Raw genomic sequence first — 21967 nt, forward strand, 5'->3', positions numbered from 1 at the left:
GCTTTTGCCAAATGAATTACCCTCTGCTCTGCTTTACTGCAGCTCCATGCATTTAACAGACTCTCCTTCTATCTTGAATGCCAGTCATTACCAGCTGGCATGCTGAAATATGCCCATTTAACAAATCCCAGTATAAATGCTACCTCCTCCAAGATAGCTCCCTCATTTACCCCAAACCCAAAACAATTCTCTGAAATCCCTTGTCAATTTATTTGAATCTGTGTTATTGCAGTTCCTGGTGTATATTTTTTCATTTCCTCCACTACATTGAATGCTTTTGAAATCAGGGACGATGCTGTCCACATTTTGTCAGAATCAAATTACCCTCATATTGCAAGCTATTAATAGAGGTTTACTAAATAAATTATAATTAAGCAGAAAGAGTAAGAAGTTTGTCTAAATGACTATTAAATTTTATACTGAAAAGCAAAGTTTTACAGATTTAAAACTTTAAAGGATCTCCAGAATACTTTGCGTAGGTTTTGCTTTATAATATACACCCATTGACACTCAGACTTGAAGAAAACAAAACTTTTTTGTCTTCACCCTTGAGAGTCTAACTTTTCATGTACCCACACATACTCCCACGTGGTTAAGAGCAGAGAAATTCTTCCTCCCTGAACCATTTCTCTTGTCTTACAAAAACTTCCATAAATAAGACATCCAGATAGAATCTGTTTCTCCCAATCCCCCTCTAACACTGCCCCTTCCCACTCATCCCCACATGCTCCTCTTAGAAGACCAGTGGAAGATGTTCTGACAGTTCAAAGCAGAAAGAATTCTGGAATGGAAAACCGAATTGGCCTGGATGCCACTGGATTTGGGATAGTAAGAGTGATGGCAGACCAAAGGCAGGCAGCAACCCTAAGCTAAAGGACACTGGCAATGGACTCTGTCCCTAAGGACGAAACTGTGGTCCTCAGCCCGCAGGCTGTGACTTAAGGAGAGCAGAGGACCTTGGCACAGTGGCTTCTCTACCTCAAGGGTCTGTGGAGCTAGGATTCTAATGGTTCCAACCAGCACTATCAATCCTAACTCTACTATTCAATGTATATATTGCCCAGTGGGTAGAGAAAAAGAAGAAAATACAAATTAAATTTAAAATAATGTAGTGGTTCAGTGGTAGAATGTCCCTTCCAAGAGGGACACCCAGGTTCAATTCCCAGGCCATGCAGCACTCCCCCTCCCCCCCAAAAATAATGTACATACCTAAGGTTTGTTTGCCCTGCCCTCAGCCTCCTACGTTATCATTCTGTTTTTGACATGCAATGTATATCTTCTTTCTGCAATCCTTACCTCTTTTGTTTTTTGGACCAAAAACTGAAACTACAGGTTGGAACTGGAAGCCAACGAGCACGATTCTAGAAAAAAAAATTCCTGGGCCTCTAGTCTCATCCAGTTTGCCTTTTGGGCTAGGGTGCCAGGACTGTGGATGTTTGAGGTAGCAATGGCTCTGGGTGACCAGGTTTGAGTCTTCTCCTCCAGGCTATGAGATTATTATCTTCCAAATAAGCTATTTGCAAAGCATCCCTGACTAAAAATGCTTCTTACTTCTGTAGAGCACTACAAGCTCTCTTACTTTGAGGAGGCAAGATTCATAGAACTTCACGAACACAGTTCTCTCCTTTGCTCTTAACAACAACTATAACAAATTATTTAACTTAAATTTTTTAAGCATCTGTGTGTCTCCTTTAATATATAGGTCCTGTGAGGGCAAAGACTGTGTCTGTCTGGTTCTTTTCCATGTCCCAATGTCTGCAGAAGTACCTGGCATGTAAATGGTATTCAGTAAGTACTTCTTGAATGAATGGATAAATAGGTGGTGGATTTGAAACATAGATGAGGGGGATGGTTGATAGTGGGGTAGAAATAGTTGATGCTCTTTTCTGAATAATTATGCATCCAATTGTTTCTGAGTTCTCTAAAAAACAGAATCAGTAAGATGCATGCCTGTTTGTGTGTGGGTATGCGTGGGTGCATGTTTAGTGTTTTATTTATTTAGGAATTGTCTCATGCAATTGTGGGGCCTGGCTAGTCTGAAATTCAAAGGGGAGGCAGGCAGACTGGAAATTCCAGTAAGAGGAGATTCTGTAATCTTGAAGTAGATTTCTTCTTCTCCAGAAAACCTCATTTTTTTTTTTCTCATAAGGCCTTCAACTGATTATATGAGGGCCATGCATGTTAGTGTCAGAATCTCATTTACTTAAAATCAACTTATTGTAAATGCTAATCACATCTACAAGTACCTTTACAGTAACAAATAAGTTTGTATTTGACCAGACACCTGGGCATGATACCGTAGCCAAATCATCATAAAGTTAATCATTGTGCACATATGCATTGACACACATGCACACACATATTTATATCCACGCATGCATGTATAATACACACTCATGAACACACACATAGATGCACATATCTTTCACCTCTCTAGCACTCTAGAAGTTACCTACATGCCTCTGCTCAGGGGCTTTGTGCCTCTCAGCCATGCAGTACTTTCCGGGATATGTTCCTTCCACTACCCGCTATCTCTTCAGCCATCCTCTACCCTTCTCTTCCACCTGATGATCTGGCATCTTCCTCTGCCTTATTTTCCATTGGCATGTCCTGAGGGGCCAGAGGCTGCACTGAACGGGGAAGAGGCCACGAGAAGGCAAGGTCCACATCACAATTGTATCAAGGACTGGTCCTGATTACATCCACACATGCTGGAAGAGATACAAGCTGAACAGAGGTCTATTCAGGTCTTGCCTGTTCACAGAATGCTTTTCCTAAGACCATGTCTTCATCAGCAGCGATGCCTGATCTCCAGATCTTGGCTGCTTGCTCAACATCCCCTCAGCAAAAGCAGCATGCCTCAAATTAAACTCATCACAGTTTCATTTTTGTAAAATATATCTATCATTTTAGTGATGTAAATCTTACTCCAGAATTCCAAACTGGAATCTTCAGATGACTTTTTTAAACCCATATTTTTCTTTAATCCTTAAATTCTATTTCACCAATTCCTATTGATCCTCCCTTTGAGGTGCCCATTAGATTTTCCCTTTTCTCTTCACATCCACCATCACCATACCAATTTTTCAATTTGCAAAAGCTGCCAGAATGCAATATACCAGAAATGGATTGGCTTCTACAATGAGGATTTATTAGTTTACAAATGTACAGTTCTAAGGTCATGAAAATTCTCAAATTAAGGCATCAAAAGGAAGATACCTTCTCTGAAGAAGGGCTACTGGCATCCAGTGTTCCTCTGTCACTTGGGAAGGCACACGGCTGGCATCTGCTCATCCTTTGCTCCCGGGTTCCACTGCTTTCAGCTTCTGATTCCAGTGGCTTCCTCAGCCAATCTGGGCATTTGTCTCTGAGCTCTCTCTTATTCTCATCAAGGACTCCACAAAAGGATCAAGACCCACTCTGAATTGCTGAGTCACATTTCAGTTGAAACAACTTGATCTGAAGGCTACATCCATGGCAGGTCTGTCCCCACAGGAATGGATTAAAAGAATAAGGTCTTTTCTCAGGTACATAACAGCTTCAAACCAGCATACCAATCTAGGATTTCTTCACCACAGACTTCATTTAATCATTCTCTTGTCCCTATTTATGTCCCAATTCATTTGGCAAACCAACTAATCTTTCTTAAACTCCCTTTTTTTCAAAAGGAGCTTTGGCATCTGATTTTTGAGCCCATCAAATCCCTCAACTCCACTATTGACTTCTCAAAGCCTGGTCTCACCCAATGTCTTTGTCTAGCCTACTTTCCAGAGAACCCCCAAGATGTACCATTGCCCTTGTTAGGCCACCTGTCTCATTTCTCCATGCTGAAATGTCTCCTTTCCTCCCCTGCCAATTTAAATCCTTCATAGGGCCTTCTTTGGCTAATTTGGCCTTCATCAGCACTGGAGATATCTGGAAAGATGTTGGCAGTCCATAATCTTTTCAAATGAGTGAATCACATAATAGAGGGTTTTAAATATTGACCCATCAGAATTTAGAGGAGAGAAAAATAATAGTGGGTCTAGAACTTTGCAGAAAGCTTTGCTTTGGAGGATGTGCAGGATATGCTCATACTGGGAGGTGGGAAGGGGGCATTCCAAGCAAGTGCAACACTGAACAAAACAGTGACTCAGACTGCTCATTGTCCTGCCACCATCTGATTTCTTCTGCTTCTGTTTCCATAGTAATGGAATATATGATATCCTTATACATCCAGGTGACTGTGTTCCCAGAGATAAAACATGAGTAGACGTAATGTATATGAACTTCATATCATCTGCTGTAATAGGTAGAATATGATATGGTTTTTTTTTCGGATAAACAACAAATTTTATTTCTTGCTCACAAAAATATGTTACGAGCCCAGATGAATCTCTGGAGACACCTATCTTTTATGTTTTGGCTCAGGATTCCTGCTAGATTCCATGTCGTAGCACCTCCACATGAACAAGTGTTCTGGGCTCGCTATGGCCAGGGAAGCCAGGGATGGAGCATCAAGCACCACCAATTGAAACTTCACCACAGAAAAGATTCATGCCATATTGGCTCATATTCATAAACCAAAATAGTTAAGTAGCCAGGCTTAAGTCCAAGAAGTGAAAAAAGTGCAATTATCTGGGTGTTCATAAATAGAAAAGAACTAGATATTGTTTGAAATTATTTCTTTTACACTTGCTTAAAATAAAACTGTGTATCATTACTTTCTGAAGGATGAAATCCCGATTGCGGCATTGACTGGTCGTTGACTATAAAAGTGAAGACAACACCCTAGAGAATGGTAGAAGCTCAAGATGAAGGGACCTGAGCATCTGCATGGTTTTGTGAAGCAGAACCACCACATCAGCCTGAGCTCCCACCTCCAGACTGTTGTGTAGGAGAGAAATACATTTCCGCCGGGTTTGAACCCTGGTGTCTTGAGGTCTCTCTATTCCAGCAGCTTAGCCTATATCCCAGTGGATATCAGAAGAATCAAGGGACACAATGATCATGACTGGAGTTAGGGTTTGTGTAAGGGAGTTGTGTGTGGCATTAAAATAGATGAAAAGAATGTCTGTAGACATCTGTTTGTCTTGTCACTCCAGCCCAATTACAAGCTGTTAACTACTGGGAACTAAAAGACAGAAACCATTTTGGGAGAGGGTTCCTTCAAGACATAGGGACACACAGAGAGCACTCTTTGTAAATAGTTGCTGGCTGATTGAGAATATGAAGAATACATTTTTGGAAATATCAAAACTCTGTGTCTAGCTATAAATCTGAACTATAATACACAGCCTCCAAATTGAGAAGGACGTGTAATAACTTGACATGGAAATCAGTTTAGAAAGTTAGTTCCCCAAGTGAAAAGGAGGTGATACTTAGGTAAAAACATCTGTTGATCTTTTGCTCCTCCAAATGCTCAATGTGAAATGACTTTGCCCTTTTGAATACCACTAGTAAAAAAGAGCATGACTGTGTGGGAGAAACCTTTGTTTGTTCTTTAAATTTTATTATTACTATTGTTATTATTATTATTTGCCTTTTGTTTAAGTTGTACCAATGGAGAGTGGTTAAGGATTTCTGGTAAAGTAATGTGCTCCTTCTGTTTGTTTGATATAAGAGATTTTCTCTTTTCCTATTTTCAGGATGACCAGGAAAAGTATTTTTTCAACAATGAGGTCTTCACCAATATATTTTTTCATATTCTATTTAAACATAAAAAAGGTTCACTTGTTGGTCCATTAGAGATATTATATTACAGTTTTCAAGTTACAATAATAATAGAGCAGAACACCATTATCTTCAGCCAAAGATGAATTGAAATACACATCGACCAAAAGACAGTTCATATTTTTTAATCTCATATCCAGATAAATGTCAGATTGAAAGGATAACTTTATAGACGCTGCACAAGATAATGTGAAATAAAATACTAGGTAACTAACAAAGGCTTTTGTATTTTTTTGTATCCATGTCTTGCCTCTGTCTTCTTCAACTCTGGCTTTATTCTCATAATCTCTTCTTAGGAAGTTCCAGGTTCATTGTACAGCAACTACAGAGGAAATTGGACTTCCACTGCTCTGTACGAGCCAGTCACTGACTGGGAACCGGTAAGTGACTTGGGGTCCTCTGATCTGCAGAAACTGAACCATGCGCCTATGGCGGTGGGACAAGGAGTGGTCCAGCTCCCTCCAAACCACATGGACGTGGCGTGGAAGCATACCAAGAGTAGGAGAGGAGTGGTTCTCTCAAGAAAAATTTGTGTGTTTTTACTAGAAGAAAGACGGTAAGCAATAACTATCCACTAAGTATTTAAATACCATTGGCCATTCGACAGAGGACTCATTTCAGCTTTGTCCTCATATTCTGGTTGCCTGGTGAGGATGTATTCACAATACAATGCCATAATAGTGCTATAATTAATCAGTCCTTGCCTGATGTCCCAGCATCACTATTAACAGGGCACTCTTTCAGTCTCAGAAGTGGACTGTTTGAAAATGCATTTTAGAGATGCTGACCAGCAGTGGGAAGGGAGAATGGGGTAGTTTGGAAAGTCTTCACAAAGAAGGTGATGCTTTGGCTGAATCTGGAAAGATGGTTGAAGTTTTCCCGGTGGCTGAAGAAGGTAAGAGCATTCCAAGCAGCAGGAATGGGGTGGAGGGGTGAACATTCAGGAAGTTTTCAGGATCAAACGTGTGTAGGGGAAGGGGCAGGACAAAGGGTAGGAAGGATGGGCCAGGTAACCAGGTTCTGATCACAAAAAACATCACATTGAAAGATTTAGCCAAGCTTATATAGTCTAAGATCAAACCACAGACTTCCATGATTTAGAGAAATTTAGCAAATAGAAAGGCAAAACGTTTTATTTCTGGCCCCTTGAAACATGCTGAAGTATGCCCAACCTGAGAAGTGAGTTTAGAAGCATGTTTTACTTCGCTGAGATTCAAAACACCTGCTGCTGAAGTTGTAACCCAGCTGCACGAGATGAAAAATGTCCTCTGCCAGGCCCAGGCATGTATTCCTGGCTTGGATCGTATGTCATTTACGATCAGAGTAATCATGAACGCGAAATGAAAAAACAAACAGTTGTGTTGTGTTATATGTTTTCTGCTTATTTTCCCTGTGAGATACACTATTTTAAGAAGACAAATAGAAAAGGATCTATCATAAGGTGTCAACAGAGGTGGCATATTTGTCAAAAGGACAGAAAAAAGTGTGTATTATAAGTTGTTCCTATAAATTTTACCCCAGAAATACTGATTGTTTTGCATTGTTAGCTTCACTCAACTAAAGGGAGGATCAGATCTTTAATACTAAATTATAAGCCTGAAGTTTGAAGGGAAAAAGGAAAGTTTAGGTATGCACTTTTATTACCTATGATAATATACCTTTTTCCTAGTAACTATATCATGTTTCCATCTCCCCAATGCAATACTCCAAGATATCAAAGTTTATCTCATACAAGGAAACTCTTCAAAGGAAAAATGAGAATATATTAAAATTTCAAACACTTCATGTACTAATAGCTAACGATTCTCTAGAGTACCACTGGGAGGAGGTCAAGTTAAATATTGTTATGTAATAGAATAAATATGAAACAAGAGGGTTAAACTTAAATGAAATCCTATCCCTTTCTAGCCATGACAGTTGCTGGAACAGATTTTGTGTTATCTATGCAATACCAATTAGTTGGATATAAAGGGAATGAATGATTTGGTCACTAAAGCAGATAAACTTTGGGGTTTGAGGGTGAGGCTGTTGTCCTCCCTGCTCCTCTTTCACACCTCCATATCACTTCTCTTCTCTCTTCAAAAAGCTCAGGCTCCTTTCCGATCCCATCAGACTGCATCATCTTTCTTGTAGTTGGCGTCTTCTAGCCCCCAGTCCCTTCCCTCTATTCACAGATGATTTTAATATGTGAATCTCTGTCATCTCCACTCTTAATTTCAATCAATTTTATTTTCCTGGGAAGCATTCATCCAACATGCCAGCCCCTTAGTTGCCCAGCCTCACCTTCCCCTTTATCTCACAGCAGCTCCCTAATCCCACACGTTTGCCTTTGACCTTGTTATCACTAATGATGTTTTGAACCCCAATTTCGGGGGCCCCATTCTCCAAGCTCACCACCATCTTTCTCTCTCTCATTCTCACTCTGGCAATGTTTTGATCTTATCAAATTATCCAGATCATCAACTCTCCTCGTCTCTACCCTTGTTCATTATTCATTCTCTCTTTTTTCCTTATTCAGCTATTTCATATTTCAACATTATAACTACTCACACACACACACACACACACACACACACACACAAACATTTAACTCCCTTGTCCTTCTTTTCCTCCATTTTACTTCCCCCAAAAAACTCTAACTCTGGTCACTCCACTATCTCTTATTTCACTGTCAGCTTAAAAAGCCTGAAAAATAGTATGCACTTGTGCTGACTGATCCCAATTTAAACTCGTGACCAAAAATCCTGAGTATGTGATACTGCTTGGTTTCTTGTATATCTTATTATATATTTATTTTCTATTCTCTAAAATGAGACTATGACCCAGATTTCATACCTCCTCACACTGTCAGCCTCCATCACTAGTTTCAAATCACCCTCTATGTACCATCTTCTCATCTCTTTCCTTACAAGAGATGATAAAGCCCTGCTGCCACCAAATCCAGAATGTGTATGCAGTTCTCAAGCCTGTGCTTCTCCTCTAGGACTCTACTTCTAAACAATTCCTCCTTCTCTTCAAGTTCTCCCTGTTCTGAATTATTCCTGTTGGCATAAACACGTTTCCTTGATGTCTCCTTTATTTCTTGGCTCCCTATTGGAGAAAAACTTTTCAGAAGAGTTGACTAAGGTTGCTATCTCCATTGTTCTCCATTCCTTTCTCTCTCTGCCCACTCCAATTGCTCTCTACTCTTCATGCCCTCTACTCCTCTGAAACTGCTACCACAGGTCAGCAAAAATCCCGCCTGGTGCCAAATTCAATGGTCACCATAGTGTCCTTATCTTACTAAACTTTTCATGAGCGTCTGACACAGTTGACCACTGACTCTTTTTAGGAACACTCTACTCTCTTGATTTTCTTCCTTCCTTTCTGGCCACTGTCTTTCATGGCCTATCATCTTCTGCTCCCTCTTTGTTTTAGTTCCTGGAATACACCATTCCCATGTTAGATACTCAGCTGGGAATGACCTTTTCCCTAGATCTTTTCAGAGCAATCTTCTTCAAAACATTGAAGGCTTACCTTAAACTCTACCCCCTCAGAAGGTGTAATGACAATTCCTTCTTAGTCTGCTAGAAGCACTATCCTCATACTACCTTGTTTTATCTTTATATCTATATTTTTGTTGTATATATCTCACCCCATTAGAATATAAATTCCATGGAAGTATCAGCTTTATCTGTCTTATTATAAGTTGCAGGACATTAAAATATTTGTTGAGTGAATGAGAGAATTAACCTTTGCTCATACAATAAAGTTATACAAAAAATGTTTATACAATAAAAAATTATTTCTTCGCTAACAACTGTAAAACAATCTTCTTTGCATTTCCACATTTATCAAAACATTTGATGATATGTAGATGGAACTTTCTCCATCCATCCATAAAATAAGGTTTTCTTTCTTTCTCCTTTTTTGTAATGAAAGAAGTTGTGGGTATACAGAAAAATCATGGGGAAAATGCATAGTTCCCATGTACCGCATCTCACCACAGTTTTCCCTATTATTAACACTTACATTAGTGTAGTAACTGTTACAATTGATGGAGCAATATTATTATAATTATACCATTAACTATAGTCCATACTTTACATTAGGGTGCACTATTTGTGTTGTACAGTTCAATGGTTTTTTCTAGAATTTTTTTTTCTAGCAATGTGTATACAACCTAAAATTTCCCTGTAAGTAGTATAATTATTCAAATGTATAATTCAGTCGTATTAATTACATTGTGCTACCATTTTCTTTTACACTTAAATTTAAACTCAAAGAGGATCTAGAATTCATTAAATTTTTAAAAAACTACATTCTTCAATCTCTATTTTCAAATACTAGCCTAGGAACTGTAGGACTTTATCCTTTATAGGTCAAGAGCTATCCTTTAAAAAAGAGAAACACTCTTTTACAGGCAATGATAATAGCTGATTAAAATACAAATGGGCTTGGAATTAAATTATAGAAAAATATACTGCAAGAATGATTTTTGTCTGCCTCACATAATATGTTAATCTAAACATAAACATTTCAAGATTTATTTAAATATAATTTTAGATTACTTTCTATGACACTGTTTAATACAAAACAGCATTAAACATTAGTTGTTTAAATTATGTTAAAGCTTTCATTCAAAGGATGATTCAAAGGATGATTATGTGTATCTATTAATCATTTATAACTTTGAGGAATCTTTTCATTAACTTTGGACACTGAGATGGAAAATAAATTCTGGAAATGGGAATGTGGAAAATTGGGTAGGTTGCATTAATTTTCAACCAAACAGCAAATCAACTGAAAAATCTGTCAATTATTAATTATGCAAATCATGCTACTTATGGTAATTTTCACGATTACCTGAAAACCTGTGCTTATTTGTGCTTTTGTGCCCTTGCATTAGCCTAATCAATATAACACCTAATGCTACCACATATCTCTCTAAATTTGTAGAGGAAAATTACATTTCTCAGTGTCTTTTTTTATTTTCATGCCATGTAAGATTATTTATTTATATTATAAACAGGGGAAATCTATCTACCCCTAAGAAAAAAGACCAGCCTTTCCTGACTGATATGGATGATGACTCATGTACTATTCATAAAATGTCATGCCAAGGTAGAAAAAAAATACATTTTGAAGGAGTTTCTTTTCATAGCATTTCTTTTGTGAAAACTATCCTTAATCAATATTCATTTGGGAATGTTGATCCACAAATAGTACATTACTCCAGTGATGAAATAAAATGAATTTAATCCTTTCAAGCAAGAATAGTAATTTAAAAATCCACATTGGAAAATTTGCTGTTTAAAAATGACCACCTTTTTTAAAGAAACAAAACATTATTAAGGACAAGGAATAAAAAAGATGCAGAGCCAAGCTATTAATAAGCATGTTACCACTAATCCTTAGTTTCCCCCCACTTTTCCTACATTTTCTTTTTATTAATACTTCATTTTTTAGAGCAGTTTTAAAGAAAATGTAGTACATAGTACAGAGAGTTACCATATGCCCTCAGTTTCCTGCCCTTCACAGTTTTCCCTATTATTAATATCTTGCATTAATTTGGTACTTTGTTATAATTGATAAATCAGTATCGAAACATTATTAACTGAAGTCCATAGTTTCCTTTAAGGTTTACTCTCCGTGATTTACAGTTCAATGGGTTTTGATGTCTTGTATCCACACTTACAGTGTCAGAATAGTTTCACTGCTCTAAAGTTCCCGTATGTGCTCCATCTATTCATGCCTTCCTCCCCGTGAACCTCTGACTACCACTGATATTTTATCATCTCTGTAGTTTAACCTTTTCCAGAATGTCATGTCATGGAATCATACAGAATGTAGCCTTTTCAGACTAGCTTCTTCCACTAAGTAATGTTTATTTAAGTGTCCTCCATGTATTTCCATAGCTAACCAGCTCATTTCTTTTGATCACTGAATAATATATCATCATAATGTACCAAAGTTTGTTTATTCATTCATATTTTGAAGGACATCTTGGTTGCTTCCAGTTTTGTGTGATTATGAATAAAGCTGTCATAAACATTCACCTGCAGCAGGCTTTTGTGTGAACAGAAACTTTCAAATCAATTGGGTAACCCCCCAGGAGTACAATTGCTGAATTGTATGTTAAGACTATGTTTAGCTTGGTAAGAAATTCCAAACTGTTTTCCAAAGTAACTATGCCATTTTTCATTTTCACCAGCAAAGAATGAGAATTCCTATTGCTCCATGTTCTCACCAGTATTTGGTATTTTCAATTTTGTGATTTTAGCTATTCTAATAGATATACAATAGTAAACAAAAGAATCAAATATTTAGGAATAAATGTAACAAAAGTACAAAAGACTTATACACAGAAAATTAAAAGAAATTCCTAAAAGAAATCATGGAAGACTCAAATGAATGGAAGAACATACCATGTTCATGGATTGGAAGACTAAATATAGTTAAGATGTCAATTCTATGCAAATTGATTTATAGATTCAGTGCAATACCAAATAAAAATCCCAACAACTTACTTTGCAGAAGTAGAAAAATCAATAAACAAACTTATCTGGAAGGGTAGGTTGCCCAGAATAGCTAAAGATATCTTGAGAAAGAAAAATGAAGTGGGAGGTCTCACACTACCTGACTTTAAAGCATATTATGAAGCTACAGGTCAAAACAGCATGGTACTGGCATAAAGATAGATATACTAACCAATGGAATCTAATTGAGTGTCAGAAATAGACCCTCTCATCTATGGATAATTGATCTTTGATAAGGTGGTCAAGGCAACTTACCTGGGACAGAACAGCCTCTTCAATAAATGGAGTTTGGGGAACTGGATATCCATATGCAAAAGAATGAAAGAGGATTTATATCTCATACCTTAAACCAAAAGTAACTCAAAATGGATCAAAGGCCAAGACATTAGAGCTAAGGCCATAAAAGTGTTAGAAAAAAATCATTAGCATTGAAAAAAGAAATAGATAAACAGATCTCCTCAAAATTAAACACTTTTGAGCATCAAGCAACTTTGTCAGGAAAGTAAAAAGGCAGCCTACACAAAGAGAGACAATATTTAGAAAGCATTTATCAGATAAGGGTTTACTATCCAGAATATATAAACAGAGTCTTCAACTCAACAACAAAAAGACAAACAACCCAATTAAAAATGGGCAAAAGACAGGAACAGACAATTTTCAGAAGTAGAAATGCAAAGACCTAAAAGGTACATGAAAGGATGCTCAACCTCACTGGCTATTAGGGAAATGCAAATCAAAACCACAGTGATACATCATCTGATACTCACCAGAATGGCCATTATCAAAAAAGCAGAAAACGACAAGTGCTGGAGAGGATATGGAGAAAGAGGCACACTTGTCCACTGTTGGGGGAAATGTACAATGGACAACTGCTCTGGAAGGCAGTTTGTTAGTTCCTCAGGAAGCTAAGTATAGAATTGCCATATGATCCAGCAATCCCATTTCTAGGTATATGTTCAGAGGAACTGAAGGCAAGGATACAAACAGACATTTGCTTACTGATATTTATCAACAGCCAAGTGGCTAAATAAGCTGTGGTATATACCTATGATGGAATATTACACAGCTGTAAGACAGAATGAAGTCATGAAGCACCTAACAATGTGGATGAAACTTGAGAATATTATACTGAGTGAAATTAGCCAGAAACAAAAGGATAAATATTGTATGGTCTCACTAATCTAAACTAACATTAATGAGTGAACTTTGAGAGTTGAAGTTAAGGACACAGGTTATCAGGAGATAGAAATAGTGTAGAGATTGGGCATTTGGTGCTGAAGGGATACAGATTGTGCAACAGGATTGAAAAATTCAGAAATGGATACACAATACTACCTGATTTTAGCACAATAATATAAGTACGCTGAATGAAGCTGAATGTGAGCTTGATTGAAGGAGAAGGGCTGGGGTCATGCATTGAAACCAGAAGGAAAGTTAGAGGATAAAGACAGATGGTATATTTTAGGAATGCTTACTGTAGACAATGATGGTGATCAAAATGTACAAATAAAAAAAATGCTTTTGCATGAAGGAGAAAAAATGAAGTCAAAATTGCAAGGTGCTGAAAATGGACAGTATACAGGGAAAAGTACAATCAATGCAAGTTGGAGTCTATAGTCAACAGTAACACTGTAATACGCTTCCACTGAATTTAACAAAGGCATTATGCCAAAACTAAATGTCAGTAGGTGGGGCAGAGGGGGGAGGGCTATAGATTCTTTGTGGATGAAAAGGAAATGCCTTCATATAGATTATGGTGGCGAAGTCATGTCTATGTACTTAGGTTGGATTGTATGATGTATGAATAAAACTTAAAAATGAACACAGAAACAAGTGCTGGAGAAAATGCAGAGAAAGCAATGTATGTATTCACTGTTGGTAGTGAAACTGAGAGGTGCAGCCCCCTTGAGGGCAGTGTGGTGGCTCCACAGGAGGCTAGGGGTGAGGTTGCCATAAGATCCTACAACCCCATTGCTCAGCATATACCTGGAGGAACTGAGTGTGGAGACACAAATGGACATTTGTACATTGGTGTTTATGGTGGCAGTGTTCTTGATTCACAATAGATGGAGGTGACCTAAGGGTACAACAATTGAGAAATGGAAGGAGGAACTATGGTGCATACATACAACAGATTACTGAGCAGCCACAAGAAGCAATGAAGTTGTGAGGCATGCAACTAGGTGAATGAACCTTAAGAACTATTTATTGAAAGAAATGTCAGAAACAAAACGACAATGATTACCATGCCTCACTCATGTGGACTAACTCTAATATAAAACTTGGTGAACCAAAGTCGAGAGCATAGGCTGGGACCCACTGTAAAGGGTCCTAGATTGTAAGCTCTTACAGCAGTCACATATATTCAGGAGTTGTAACTGTTATTTCTAAATTCTGAGACACTAAGCTGTTTGTATATAACCCAGTAATTCCCAGAAACTTCAGGTATTTATGTGACACCTGAGATTCAGAGTTAGAGCACTGAAGCAATGAAAGTCAGCAGTACCCATAGAGGACCTGTTTTAAAAGTTGTAAAGGGAATCAAACTTCAACTAGAGCTATGAATGAAGCGATCTGGATAGGAGTGGTGTCAATCAGAACACAGGTAAAGGATGATATCACCCATATTTTAAAACTTCAACTTCTTTATGAGACCAAAGGGAGAGATGTTTAATTGGTGCAAAATTTATATTTTGGGTAGCACATTACCTAATTTAGCTTTTTTGGTCAGTTTAGTCGAACACTGTTAAGTATATGGAATCTTGAATAGGGCGTGAGATCTTGTCGATTTTTACAGGTTAATGTGATGCCCCGATATATCCCAGAGTAATTTGGGCAGTGAATAAGAGAAATATTTGCAAAGTCCCCTTGGGGGACCTGGGAGAAAAGAGGAAATATTCAACTTTTCCAATTGGAGAATTCCTGATATTCTCACAAGTAGTGGGGACAAACAAATCAATAGCCTGAGTCCTTGATCTTAGGGTTTGTTCCTATGAAACTTATTCCTGCCAAGGATAGGCTAAGCCTATTTATAATTATGCCTAAGAGTTACTCCCAGAAAACCTCTTTTGTTTGTCAGATGTGGCCTCTCTCTAAGCCAACTTGGCAGGTGAACTCACTGCCATGCCCCCACCCCCACCCTACATGGGACATGACTACCAAGGATGTAAATCTCTCTGGCAATGTGGGATAGAACTCCAGGGATGAGCCAGGACTTAGCATCATGGGATTGAGAAAGCCTTCTTGACCAAAAGCGGGAAGTGAGAAATGAGACAAAATAAAGTTTCAGTGGCTGAGAGATTTCAAACCAAGTTTGGGAGTTTATCCTAGAAATCATTCTTATGCATTATATAATATCCCTTTTTAGTTTATGGTATATTGGAATGGCTAGAGGAAAGTACCTGAAACTGTTGAACTGTGTTCCAGTAGCCATTAATCTTGAAGATGATTGTATAACTATATAGCTTTTATAATAAGAATATTTATTGTGAAACCTTGTTTCTGATGCTCCTTTGATCTAGGGTATGGACAGAAGAGTGAAAAAAATTAGAGAAAAAATAAAATAATAGAGGGGATAATGGGTAAAATAAACTGGATAGATTGAAATACTGGTGATGAGTGAGAGGGAGGGATAAGGGGTTTGGGATGTATGCATGTTTTTCTTTTTATTTCTTTTTCTGAAGTGATGCAAATATTCTAAAAATGATCATGGTGATGAATACACGACTACGCAATGATACTGTGAGCCATTGATTGTTCACCATGTATGGACTGCATGTGTGTGAAAATTTGTCAATAAAAATATTTTTTTTAAAAGACAAATGAATTCCATGGAATTTGTAGACTAACGCAAAACAACTGGGTATTCAAGTTGCTTCATTTGTGCTTTAGGAAGTGAGAGTAAAAACTGGGTCTTGCCCTCAAAAATCTTGGTTGTCGTTCCACCCTGCCGTTGATGTTCACCGCTTTGGAAGAACTCTTCGCTTGGTTACCAAAGGCTTCTCCTTAAAATTTCCTGTGCTCTTCTCAGAAAAGTGAGAGGAAAGTTTGAAAATACATTCTATTTGGAGTGGAATCACTTTTATTTAATTTTGAAAGGGGGTATAACCAGATGTTGGTTCTGATGAGTCTAGACATTCTCACTCTCAAAAAGATAGTCACTGGAAAAGGAGTAAAACTCTCAGAGGAATCAATGTAGTCATCAATTTTATTCTTATAAATTCATCCTTGGTTTGCAAATGAGATGAGAGATGCAGCTGCAGGTGAGTTAGCACTCATTTAGGAAAACTACTCGGCAGACCCCATATTTAAAGTGTCAGCAGCTGTTTGAAATTGTGTGTTGCATAGCTACCTCTTTGTTTTGCATGCTCTTCCTACTGCCTGTGGATTCAATACGATAATTACAAGAGGAATTTACTAGGAAATAAGTTTACAGTTTTTTTATATCTGTTTTTGGTATTTTAGAAGGATGATTTTTTCTGGGTATCTCCTATATCCTTAACTAAACTCTACTCACTTGAATAATTCAAGGCATTCTATTAACCAGCATCCTGATTAATGGCATGACCTCTTAATTGCAAAGACTGCTAGAAAAAAAAGAGTTAATTTAATGCTTTTAAATTACTCTCAACTATTGGTACAGCAGAATAACTTAAGAGTTTAAATAGAGGGAAAAATACCCCCAATTGCAACTAATATTGTAAAATCTCTTTAGAGAAGTTTATATGAATTAATTCATATTGCTTATGTAGGATCTTGCCTTTTTAAATTCCAGAGTTTTGTTATATTCTAATGTCCATTATTGTCTCCTAATTATTAAATTCCTAATAATTACAACATATTTACTGTTTCTTCATAAGTGAAATGGAAATTATGCTTTTGGTTTTCGGTGGTGTTTTGGTTTGTTAAACCCTGCCAGAATGTAATCTAACAAAGATGGGTTGGCTTTTATAAAGGGGATTTATTAAGTGGCAAGTTTATATTTCTAAGGTCATAAAAATGTCCAAATTAAGGCATCCAGATAAAGATACCTTGACTTAAGAAAGCCATTGTCTGTCATATGGCATGTGGCAAGTGTCTGCTGGTCCTTGTTCCAAGTTCTATTGCTTCCAGCTTCTGATGCCAGCAGTTTTCTCTCTAAGCATCCAAGGGCCTTCACTTAACTTCTCCAGGACACATCTCTGAGTTCTGGCTTGCTTAGTATATCATGGGAATTCACATGACAGTAACTGCTGAGCTTTGCATCTCCAAACATCCCTGTCTAGGCATCTAGAACTCTCTCTGTTCACACTCTAAGCATCTCCAATGTCTGTGTCTCTGTTAGCTCTGAGTTTTCTCCAAAATGTTTTCTCTTTTAAAGGACTCCAGTAAACTAATCAAGACCCACCTTGAATGGGGAGTGTGGCATCTCCATCTCAGAACGTCCCACCCACAATTGGGTTTGTCACATCTCCATGGAAAGAATCCAATCCAAAGTCCTACCCACAACTGGGTTGTCACATCTCCATGGAAACAATCCAATCTAGTTTCTACCTCACAATACTGATTCAGGTTTAAAAGAAACACGGCTGCCACATGAGATTGGATCAGGAAAAACGATGTGTTTTCTGGAGTACATAACAGCTTATAACCAGCAGAAGTGGTCTTGAATTATTACTATCTCTATGATAATTATGTAAACATGAGGGATTATTTAATCAAAGTATATAAAAAGTATCAAATGATATTATTAAAATTATGGGACAAAATCATTTTTATTCTTATTTTTCGTCTAATGGACATGAAACAAAGAGTGGAAAATAACCTGCCCATCATTACACAGCACTGATTTTCATCCTGGTTCTCCATCTCCCAGCTTTAACATGTTGGACAAGCATCCATCAATTTCCTCTCTCTCTCTCTCTCTCTCTCTGTTTTTGCTTATAAGAAAACTAAAGATTTCTGGTCCATTGGGATCTTGGAAAAGACTAAAGGAGACCATGTAAAGGCACCTAGCAGCGCCTGCCACTTCCAATGTAGATACTGAATAAATGTTACTTCTCTTTCCTTCTCTGCCTGCCCTGCAGCTATCATTTAAACTCTGGGTACTGGCAGTTTTATGTAACTACTGTGACTCTGATGGAAACTGATACTGTCAGTCTAATTCTTGGGAGGTGGTTGTCTTTGCAATGGTATTTCAGGCCTCCAAATATGTGGCACAGATATATGTGTAAGCCACAGTAAAACAAGGGAATCTGTAGTTGGATATTACATTACTAATAAGATATATCTACCTCTGGCTGTGGTGGGCTATCTTACTTCTACTGTTTAAATATTTTTTAATATTATTTAAATATTTAAAGAAAAAATTGCCCCAATTGCTTATGATAAAGGGTAGCATCATATCTGGTTTAGTCAAATCCTTGCATATCACTTCATGCTTTGTTCTGTGTGTTTCTAATCTCAATGCCATCTTCAGTATGCCTAGCCATATGCTGCATATAACATTAAAAATGCCCTTATCAGTTTAAAAACAACACATATATTTAAACAATGTCATTAATCTTATTGGAATGTAATAAATTGTACTAAATTGTATTACTGTCTAATCATTCTTGTTTTAAAGATGTGGAATCGGAAGCATAGAGTGACTCATTTACTTGAGGACATATGGAATCTGTCAAGCTCTAGATCAAAATTATTTTAACATTTGTGAGACATTTTGAATTTCTCAAATAAAACACATCACTAGTATTCTTTTTCACAGAAAAACACTACATAAATAAATAAAACTGTGTTTTTCTCAACTTTCAGAAGTACTAACATGCAAAAAAAAATGAAGCAATCTTGGAATATTTTGAGTGACTCTAACATCATCCACTTAATTATATGACAAGATTGAGTAGAAGAATTTAAAAACCTGAATCACTTTGTCTACTTCCTGCTGTAGATGTTATAATAATAATGTAATAATAATGATTAAAGCAACTACAGCAACAATAATAATCGAATATGCTATGTACTGAGCTCTTCCTGTGTATATGCCTGGCTCTGTGCTGAGCAATTGTAGATGAGGCTTAGTGTATTTTATATTTGCCCTGCAACATAGCATTTATTTCCTACTTTAGGGAATTGAACCTCACATTTTCTGTAGGGATCCACTCCCTCCCCTCCCACTTCTGTTGGAGTTGATACTCATTCCCAACACTAAGGGTGAAGTATATTGTACAAGTCAGGTTTTTCCAGAGAAAGAGAAATGACATTTACATTACATATAATGTAAATATTAGGAGAGTCATTGTAGGAATTGGCTCACACAACTGTGTGGATGGGCAAGTCTGAATTCCACAGGGCAGTCCACAAGTTGGGAACTCCAATGACAGTTTTCAATGAGTTCCCCAGGAGAAGCAGGCTGGCTATAGAGATGGAAATTCTTCTGACTGCTGAAATCATCCATCCTCCCTTTAAGACCTGCAGCTGGTTAAATGATACCTGTCTCATTGTTGAAAGCAATCTCCTTACTGATTGTAGATATAATAAGCTATAGATGTGAGAAACTCACTGCTGATGTAAATCTATGAAATCTCCTCACGTTAACAATCAGGCCAGTGCTCGCTTGACTAAGCAGCTGGACATCATAACGTGACCTCCTCCAAATGGAATCTAACACATAGTAAGTCTTTCTTAAAACTGGAAGCAATTGAGGTCTTCCAAATACAACATTCTGGAAACGTAGGCGCCGAAGAGGGGCTACAGTCAGCCTCCACTGCAGACATATTCTGTTAGTTAACAGCATTCCCTACTTCACATTTCCTTTTATACTTGTCCACTCAAAACTGAAATTTTGGATCAATCTGGCTTAACGTAAATTTTAAGTTCATTATTATTATAAAGATTTTTGGTAGTATACTTGTAATCTAAGTCTCAAGCACATGTACTATTTCCAGCTTTTGACAACTAAGAGTGTGGTTAGTTTATGTTTTGAAATGATTATGTTTATTGTCAAAGTCAACATTTTACCAATGGACTTTTATTTAAAAAGTGTATCTCCTTTTCGATATTTCCCCTTTTCCCATTAGTGACATTTTTAGTTTTACTTTTATTTTTTATTTTATTTACTTTTATTTTACCTTTTACTATTATTATTTCAACTTCTTTTATTTGCAGGCATCCTCATCCTATGCCATTTTAGTCTCTCATCCTGAGGTAAGACTCATAGTATCAGAATAGGGGAGCACTTATCTTTAACTTCTAGGAAAAGCACAAAGGCTTGGAAATATTAGGGGTTGAGAGAGCTTGGGGGTGCACAGATGTACTAAACATTCTTTTCTACTTCAGCACATCAAGGGGCTCAGACTGAAGGATCCAACTCCTATGTTTTTCTTCTGGAGTAAAAAGGAATGTGGGGTATGTGGAATGCTCTCATAAGTGAAGTTAACAAAAGGAAAAAGGAATTTGAAAGACTTATAACAGAGCCACAGTCAAAGAGGGAGACGTAAGGATCCTGAGAGTTACCAGCCTAGAGCCTCTCACAGTCCCCTTTAGTCATTGGGCGGAACTCACCATGGGAGCTTCAGGGTAAAGTCACTCCTCTACATGGCTGTGGTAGACCAGTAGACTGATGTTCTGTATGCGTCTATAGAAGACTACAAAAGGACTACAGCCTTAAATGAAATTTTCTGAAAATGGCTACTTAAATGATGAGCTTAAATGGGTGTCCGAATATTTCTTTAATTTTTCCTCCTAGTTAATTAGCTGAAAGGGGCCTGGAATTCATAAAAAAAAATAATAATAATGAAATATTTTTTCTCTGCACATCTAATTTATGAGTTTAATTTACCACCCTGCTATAGCTTTTAAAAATAGCAAAACGCCAAAAGTCCAACCATCCTCAGTCATGCTGAGATAATATACAGAACTATAAATCCTAGAAATACAGTGTGTTTAAAGGCATTTGAAGGCCCATTCCCTACTCTGGTTCTGGAATCAATACTGTTGCCTGCTTGAAAAATATTCCTCTAGTGCCTTCTTAAATCCTTCTATGGATAGGTACAACTGCTGTTGAAAAAAACATAAAATACATCTTTCTTCTCTTATGCTGAACTCTGATTTTTCTATTTCTTTTACCCACTGCCCTCTGAAGCAGCTTTAGGAGGAGATCTTATTTTTTTCCCTCCCACTATCTTTCCTTAGGATGAAAATTAACCAATTAGTTCCAACAGCAAAATCTGAGGTAATAAGTGAGGGCAGACAGTAGTTTAATCTGTGAGAGATTGAGATATCATCTAGTCAGTTTGGTGACAAGATACAGCCATACATAATGAAAACCAGTGCACTACTTTCTATTCATACTAATTCAACTTCTTTCTTTCTTTCTCTAAACTAACAGGCTTTCAAAAAAAAATAATCTGAAGTATAATGCAGTCTTGATAAAATTTCTAAAGGTAACCTGCAGGGTTTCTTCTTATAATCTAAGTGAAACATGAGGCAACCAAGTTAGTGTGTGGGTATGTATTCAAATAATCCATTGAAAAAATCAATTTAAATCACAAAGTCAGACCACTTGCAATAGCATAATACATCTGTTTATTTAGTTAATGTTACAATAGAAACAGGTTAAGAGCACTCCATTGGTATCTCCATAAGAGAATAGTGATCAAGAGTTTGATTTGTAAATTTCACTGTTCTTAACCATTAAAAAACCTGTTTTTAAAAGAGTAACAATGTAATCATACTAATTTAGGGACAGCTCTAAAGTT

The 21967-nt window shown here is 37.2% G+C and overlaps 1 long non-coding RNA gene across 1 annotated transcript in view; it reads left to right on the top strand.

The window, feature by feature from the left end:
- Positions 1-5541, top strand: part of LOC143655617 (uncharacterized) — a 228693-nt gene extending 223152 nt beyond the window's left edge. The window contains exon 3 of the long non-coding RNA XR_013162185.1: positions 4713-5541. This is a non-coding gene — a long non-coding RNA (uncharacterized LOC143655617). The remainder of the gene's footprint in view (positions 1-4712) is intronic.
- Positions 5542-21967: the final 16426 nt, after the last annotated feature.

The sequence above is a fragment of the Tamandua tetradactyla genome, chromosome 14, assembly GCF_023851605.1.
Source record: "Tamandua tetradactyla isolate mTamTet1 chromosome 14, mTamTet1.pri, whole genome shotgun sequence".
Lineage (NCBI taxonomy): Eukaryota > Metazoa > Chordata > Mammalia > Pilosa > Myrmecophagidae > Tamandua > Tamandua tetradactyla.